The following is a 7,912-nucleotide window of genomic DNA, read 5'->3' on the forward strand; positions in this document are numbered from 1 at the left end:
GGGCAGGTTTCTTCTGTAGACAATCAAAACAAAATATTACTTAAGGGGGCTAATATATTGACTTTAAATTAAAAACTGCTTTTATTGTCGCCGAAATAAACAAAAAAGACTTTCCCCAGAGGTAAAAATATGATAGGAAATACTGTGAAAAATCCCTTGCCTGTTAACATAATTTGGGAAATATTTGAAAAAGAAAATTCCCAAGAGGGTGAAAAATTCTGACTTCAACTATATATTCATCCTATGTAATTAATGTTTTATTTTTTTATAGCAATATTTATTTTAAAAATTAAACTATTTAATTTAACAAATTTGCTAATTATTATATACACTAACAAATATTTTCATTGTCACCATCATTGTTCATGTCCATCCGGGTATCACACGTTCACTGTCGAATCATTACCACATAGATCTTCTTTTAGCTAAGTGTTTACAAACTAAAAAAACGTACTGATTGTTTAATTTAAAGAAAGCGAGGTATCCATCTCGCTTTCTTTAAATTAAAGAAATTAAATTATATATATATTGCACATTGCACAATTCTGTCTATTTAGGCTCAGCTAAAGCAGGGATTCATGGAAACGTATCCAGCTTTCCCCGCTCCATGTTTATATTTGATGAAATGACAAGATGCAACCAGAGCTGATTGATGTCCTAAAACCTTTTCTGGACTACTCTCTTGTGAATGGAGTATCATTTCACAATGCGATCTTCATTTTCTCAGGTATATGCAGTAAAATCAGTGATTTCCACAAATGTGGCTGTATGTAACTGAATAGCCATACAAAGATTCGAGAATGATGTAATGGTTATTAAATAACTTACCTCGTCTCTCCCTAAGACTGTCACTAATGATGATCTGTGTTTATTTGTAGTAATGCAGGTGGGAAAGTAATTGTTGATTTGGCTCTGGATTTCTGGAAAGATGGGGAAATCGGGAAGATCTGTGGATGAACAGCAGCGAGCTAGAGATTAAAATCTCTAAAAATGTCTACAATGATAAGAACTGTGCGTATAAGTGATTGTTAAATAAATTGCATAGATATGCTGGGTGGCAATATTTACTAATAGGCATATTTAAAGAGATACTTCAGCCAAAAATGAAAATGTACTAACTATTTACTCACACTCAAGTGGTTGCAAACTTATATAGATTATTTTATCTGTTAAACACAAAAGAAGATATTTTGATGAATAACCGGTAACCATTGACACTCTGTAGTAGGAATAACAATACTATAGAAGTCAATGGTTACCAGTTTTCTACTTTCTTCAAACATCTGAGTAAATGATGACAGAATTAGCATTTTTCCGTGAACTATCCCTTTAATGGCTTTAGAATGTACATTAAAGTCTTGTATGGTTTGGCACCTCAATATCTCTCAGAACTATTAACAGTGTGCTCGCCTCACACTCTGTTTCCAGTCTTTTAAAAGTTCCCTCAACTTGTCTGCATTCTATGGGGAACTCACTTCCCTTTAATTTGAGGGATGCAGAATCGTTAAACCCTTGGTGTACTGTTCAAATTTACTACCCTTTTGTTGTTTGTGGCTTTTTGCCCCGTTGATTTCTATTATAATGAAATATATAAAAATATAGTAAAATTTAAAACTGTACTTCTTGCCAACAGGGAAAAACACCAAAAATCAAGAATGCATGATTATTTGGTGTCATGGCTTTGCAATCAAAAATGTTAAACAGAAAATATATAATAGAAGTCAATGGGTCAACAGCCACAAACATGATAAAAGGGTAGTAAATTTGCACAGTGTATTGAATTTTTAAAGATTTTTAAAGAATTTTCACAAAATATGTATCAAAATAAGATTTGTCACCAAAAATAATTACATTTGTTGAAACACAGAGAAATTTATGGCCAAATTGAAGACTCAAAATCGCCCCAGAGTGGATGAAAAACATTACCAACAACACACAAAGGATAAGGTCTGAAATCACCCTTGAAAAGTGCACTTTTAGATCTCTGAGGTGTGCGTTTTTAGTGTGTTTTAGTTTTTTATATATTGTTTGGACATGTTACACTTTTACTTTTAAGCAATGCTGTTTTATCCCTCTATATTTTAAGTGTAAAATGCTTCGAGAATTAAGTTTTAAAGGCACTAAATAAAATAATTATTTATAATTATTATTAATATTATTATTATAGAACTTGTCATGTCACTGAAGCTAACTAAACTAACTAACTAATATCTCTAAATAGATAGTAAACAGGATTTATTATTTGTGGATACAGGCATAAGCAATAAAAGGCAGTATTATCTAGGCTAATGCCTACTTTTCACCCACTCTGTACTTTTTCAACATATTTCAAAAGCCAATGTTGATTTCAGAACAGATTTACGTACCGTTTAATCTTATAGTATTCTTTTCTGAATTTGTGGTTGCAGGTGGATTTCTGCACACTAGTATCATAGACGAGCATCTGATTGATCACTTCATTCCTTTCCTACCTCTCGAGCTGAAGCATGTTCGCCAGTGTGTCTTAGCTGAGATGAAGCATCTGAACATCACAATAGATGATGATCTGGCAGATGAAGTGGCTAGAGACATGCCTTACTTTCCTGAAGAAGAGAGAGTCTTTGCTGTTAAAGGCTGCAAGTCAGTCAGACAGAAGTTGGTGCTGCATGTTGATGAATAGTCCTGCATGTCCGGTCCTGCACCTCCACCTACTGGTCATCACATGTCATTGTCAGAGCTTGAATGTCAGTGAATGTCGTTTACAAAGCCTAAGATGTGTTGTTGATGTGGGGATTTTGTCTCAGTTGAGTTGATGTCATAGTGCTGCTACGAATTTATTCAAAGTAAATGCGCTACGCAAACTCACAAAAAGTTTACATATATGCTGCTTAAGTGTTCTCTAAAATATTCATATCATGAATAATAAAAAATAAAAAGTCACAAATCGCCAGTACGGTCATGGTGGTGCTTTCGTTCTTGTAAAAAATGAACAAATGCTTTTAAATGAGAGTTCAATGTTTGCTGAAGGAGTGGCCTATTTAGCTAATATTTCCACCGCAAATTCATCAACTTCTCTTTCCGACTTTTACAAATCGAAAGCGATAATGAATGTTTTAACAACGAGAGCGCGGCATTTTTTGATAGTTTTATTGTTGGGATCTAATATAACTTTCTCTTTGGGTTTTCTTAACGTCTTCGCAGATTATGTCGTCTCGCAGATTATGTGTATGACAAATTGTTCGAAAGGGACGATTTGCTGCCTTTTAACCGCACACGTGAGTAAGCGTTTGTTATGTTTGTTATGTTTCAAACGTTTTTTTTTGTTTTGTTTGTTTTTTCCAACGGATTTCTAACATCTTTTCAAAAGTTGGCTAACCTAAAACTTTGCTTTAATACTTTAAACCTAAATTATTTCCGCAATGTAACATGTGATGTATTTTTACAAGTAGACTTCAGCAAGTTATAAATGTTCACCTATAGTTAATCTTTAAGTAGTATTAAAATGACGTTTGCTGTTGTTCAAACTACATATAAAATAAGCAGAAACACAATTCTTGAGTTTTTTGGAGGGACAGCTTGCTTGTTCAATCCACTTCCAGTTGTAAAAATGAATAAGTTAATTCTTTCATGTTGTCCCAACACAATTTGACCGAGCATTTATTAGTCCAGAATTGCAGAATCCACGATCAACACTGCAACGCTCTGCTTCCAAATTTAATGGGAAAAGCAGTATTTTTATAATTGAAAATTAAATCTGAAAGTATACGGCATAAGCAGTCCTACAATTTCTTATTTTTCTCTTTTTGGTTTTATTGTTTATTATAATCGACTTGTCATTTGAGGGATCTGTAACAGAAGTCAAAACAGTTTGTTTATTTATTTATTTGTTGTTGTTTGTGTTTGCTGGATTATTTAGTTGCAATAAAACTTAAAATTTATATTATAAGTTGTAGTATACATCACTGATTTTACATGATACATTAATAGCATACATTGCCATATTATAAACACTACTGTATTTCTGATTTCACATCTTACAGGTTTGAAGGCAGATTTGGACAAATCTCTCTATGGGCAGCACATTGTGTCTGATGTTGTGCTAAAATCTGTATCATTCTTCATGACTGACAAAAAACCAAACAAACCTCTGGTCCTCTCTTTCCATGGCACTGCCGGAACTGGAAAAAACCACGTTGCTAAAATCATAGCAAAAAACGTGTATGAAAAAGGGGAGGAAAGTGAGCATGTTCACACATTTATATCTCAGTTTCATTTCCCACACCAAGAAAATGTGCACATGTACAGTGTAAGTAAATATAATAGTATTTTTCTTGCTACAAAAAGCATGAGCTGTGTTATTTGAACTCAACTGGAATTTCTTGTTCTGATATTCAGGCTCAGCTAAAGAGATGGATTCATGGAAACGTATCCAGCTTTTCCCGCTCCATGTTTATATTTGATGAAATGGACAAAATGCATCCAGAGCTGATTGATGTCTTAAAACCTTTTCTGGACTACAATTACAATGTGGATGGAGTATCATTTCACAATGCGATCTTCATTTTTCTCAGGTGATGCACTAAAAAGTTATTTTCAGATCTGAATTGTGTGATAATTAAATTCCTCTGCTCTTTTATAAGACTGTTACTAATGTTGATTTGTGTTTATGTATAGTAATGCAGGTGGGAATGTGATTGTTAACTTGGCTATGGATTTCTGGAGAGAAGGAAAAAATCGGGAACAACTAAGGATGAACAGCAGCGAGCTGGACACTAAAATCTCTAGAGGCATCTTTAACGAAAACAACAGTATGTATTGATGATGCACTAAAATATATTTGAAGAGTTTAGATGCAAAAACCTCTAAATGCCATTAGATATTTTCTTCTAAAATTAGCAAATGTGTAAGCTCAGTGATTTTACTTTTATAGTGACAAATACGTTCTTTTCATTCCCTTTAAAGTGAAATAACTGAACATAAACATAGGAGGGTGAAATAAAGCTAATGTTAGGAGCAAATTTCAGACGGCATTTAGAGGTTTTTGCATCTGAACTCTTCATTTATTTTTATTTTAAAATGTTTTAGACTCATGCCTCATTGTAACTGATGCTGTTTTTCTACTTATGATCATTAAGTCTATGGTCCCTTAACTTAACAGTCCCTCATGGTGACTACCGCCAAACTTAAAGCAAAACAAGCATTATGGCATCATTGCTAACTTGCCTCTGCCTCATTCACTCGGATGTACATCAAATCTCTAATTGCTTTAATTTAAAAAGACAATAATATGATTAAGGTGTTGACATAAGTTGCTTTTATAATGTTTCTTTTATGTTCCCGTTTTACATGTTATAGTAGGCTACATAGTTTGATTAACGCTCACATGACGGCTACTTACATACTTGTGCTATTCTAATAACTTTGCCATTTGGAATTTTTCCTCTGCTCTCTTTTCCTCTATACTGTCTGTGCTTTCCTGCCTACACGCTTGTCCATTTAACGTGGTAAAATTTACTCTTGTCTATTGATTTATTAGAAAATAATGCACAAAGTGTAATATGGTGCATCACCCCCTATAGGTGTGGAATATTCTCTAATAATTCAATGGACTAGAGTCAGTTACTCCCTATTTAAATCACACACTACACTCTAGAAAATGTGTTGGGTCAAATATGGGCATACTTAATGTTGCATTACATTATAATCGCATATATTTAGCCCAACTGTAGGGTTTGTCCATATTTGATGCATTGGGGTAATAGAAACCAGTATTTTTTAGGAGTGTTGTGACTGTAGAGTATTAATAATTGTTTACTGATTTTAAGTTCAGTCATCTTAAAACTTAACAATATTCTTCTTGCAGCTGTATTTCCTCATTTGTATTGCATTAGTGCATCTACATGTATTTAACCTACATAATACTATATTTTAGCATTCAAATGTTTAAACTAAACAACCTGTATCTGTTCTACAGGTGGATTTTGGCACTCCAGTCTCATAGATCATCATCTGATTGATCACTTTATTCCTTTTCTACCTCTGGAGCTGAAGCATGTGCTCCAATGTGTCTTGGCTGAGATGGAGCATCTGGAGATCCCAAAAAATGATGATCTGGCAGATAAAGTGGCCAGAGACATGCCTTTCTTCCCTGTTGAAGAGAGAATATTTGCTGTTAAAGGCTGCAAGTCAGTCAGACAGAAGTTGGTGGTGCATGCTGATGAGTAGAAGACACACTTGTTGTTAACCTTATTTTTGACCTTGGACCACACAACCACCACCTTATGTTGCAGAGGTATACAGTATTATTGCTATTTTGGAAAAGCCAAAAGTGCATTGTAGCTCCTATAATAACTATGGGTCATAGATTTTTCTTTTATACCATATTATGTAATATTATACAATATTATGTAAATATTATACAATTTTACAATTTTAAATGTTATTTTTCTCAATATTTATATTTTTTAAACTCTCAGATTTCATATTTTCAAGTAGTTATATATCAAATAATGAGATAAACCATACATCAAAGAAAAGCTTATTTATTGTCACGATCACCAGCGATCATACTCCCAAGATCGCTGGATCTCACACGCATTCACATGGACTACAATTTATGGACTACATATTCAGTCATGCCACACACACACCTGCTCCAAGTCTCCACTGATTAGACTCCCACAGCTGATGCAGCTTCTGGACTGATTACACACACTACTTTAGCAGCACACACACTCACTTCCTGGCCGAGTCTTGTTTACCTGTAAAGTGGCAATTCAACTCGCTTTCCTTAGTCTTGTTTCTCCGTGTTTTGACCTTTGCCAAGTTTGTCTGTTTGTCCCTGTTCACTGCCTGCCTTCCGACCTCTCGCCTGTTATAGTGACTACGATTCTGGATTTGCCTTTATTCATCTGTTTGCACCTGAGTACCGAATAGACCTGAACTTGGATCCTAACGTTGTCTCTGTCACTCCCCGTGTTACATTTATTCAGATTTCAGTTGATGTATAAATTTTAATTTGGAAAAAATGACATTTGATGACTGGTTTTGTTGTTCAGGGTCACATTTGTGATTGCTGTTTTAACCCCCAATGCACATATTAAACAGCAATACTGCTGCAGTACTTTTTGTGAAGTGAATAAAATGCTTAAAAACATATCTAGTCTGTTTAGTTTCAGAGTCCACATTCTTTCGCCCTACCAGAGATTTTAAACCATTTTTACCATTTCAGCTAAAACAAAATCCTGCCTTCTAATACAATTAATGTGTGCAATTAAAGAATAAATGCTTTTTTTGTGATCGTTGGCTTTGCTCATCCACTTGGGCCACAAATTAAAAGAAATCACAAGAACTTATTTAATATGTGATCAATTACACACAAATTAAGATAACAAGATAATGCCTCATCTAATGTGCATCTAGGCTTAGAAAAATAAAATAAAAAACTGCAAAACTCAAAAACATACCTACAGGTATATAAACAATTTATTGCAGTTTGCAACTGAAATAAACATTAGATGCTGTATAATAACACAGACATGTATAAATTTGAAAGCAAATTAAGATTACAGGACAAAATTTAAATCAAGGACAACTTTCGCTGTAAATAAAACACCATAAGAAGCATCCATGCAATGAAAAAAGTTTTTTCAAAGCAACTGTAGGCTAAATGAATCATATTCTATAGCTTAAACTCACCAGCACTTTATTAGGTGCACAAGGTTCCTCGGTGTGCCAGTTTCAGCTGTCAGAAGTGTCTCCGCTGTTTTCTGCTGCTGCTGTAGCTCATCTGCTTCAAGGTTTGATGTGTTGTTTGTTCAAATATTCTGCTGCAGACGTCAGCTTTAGAGAGTGGTTATTTGACTTTTGTCTTTAGATCAGATATCATCTGTTCATTTTCCTCAAACGTCTGGCATCCACAAGGCATCTTAGC

The 7,912-nt window shown here is 34.1% G+C and overlaps 2 pseudogenes; both read left to right on the top strand.

Annotated features, from left to right (window-relative positions):
- LOC130217479 (torsin-1A-like) overlaps positions 1–2,803 on the top strand; it is a 3,621-nt pseudogene extending 818 nt beyond the window's left edge.
- Positions 2,804–3,080: 277 nt separating this feature from the next.
- LOC130217390 (torsin-1A-like) lies at positions 3,081–7,135 on the top strand (annotated as a pseudogene).
- Positions 7,136–7,912: the final 777 nt, after the last annotated feature.

This window comes from Danio aesculapii, chromosome 23 (assembly GCF_903798145.1).
Source record: "Danio aesculapii chromosome 23, fDanAes4.1, whole genome shotgun sequence".
Classification (NCBI taxonomy): Eukaryota; Metazoa; Chordata; class Actinopteri; order Cypriniformes; family Danionidae; genus Danio; species Danio aesculapii.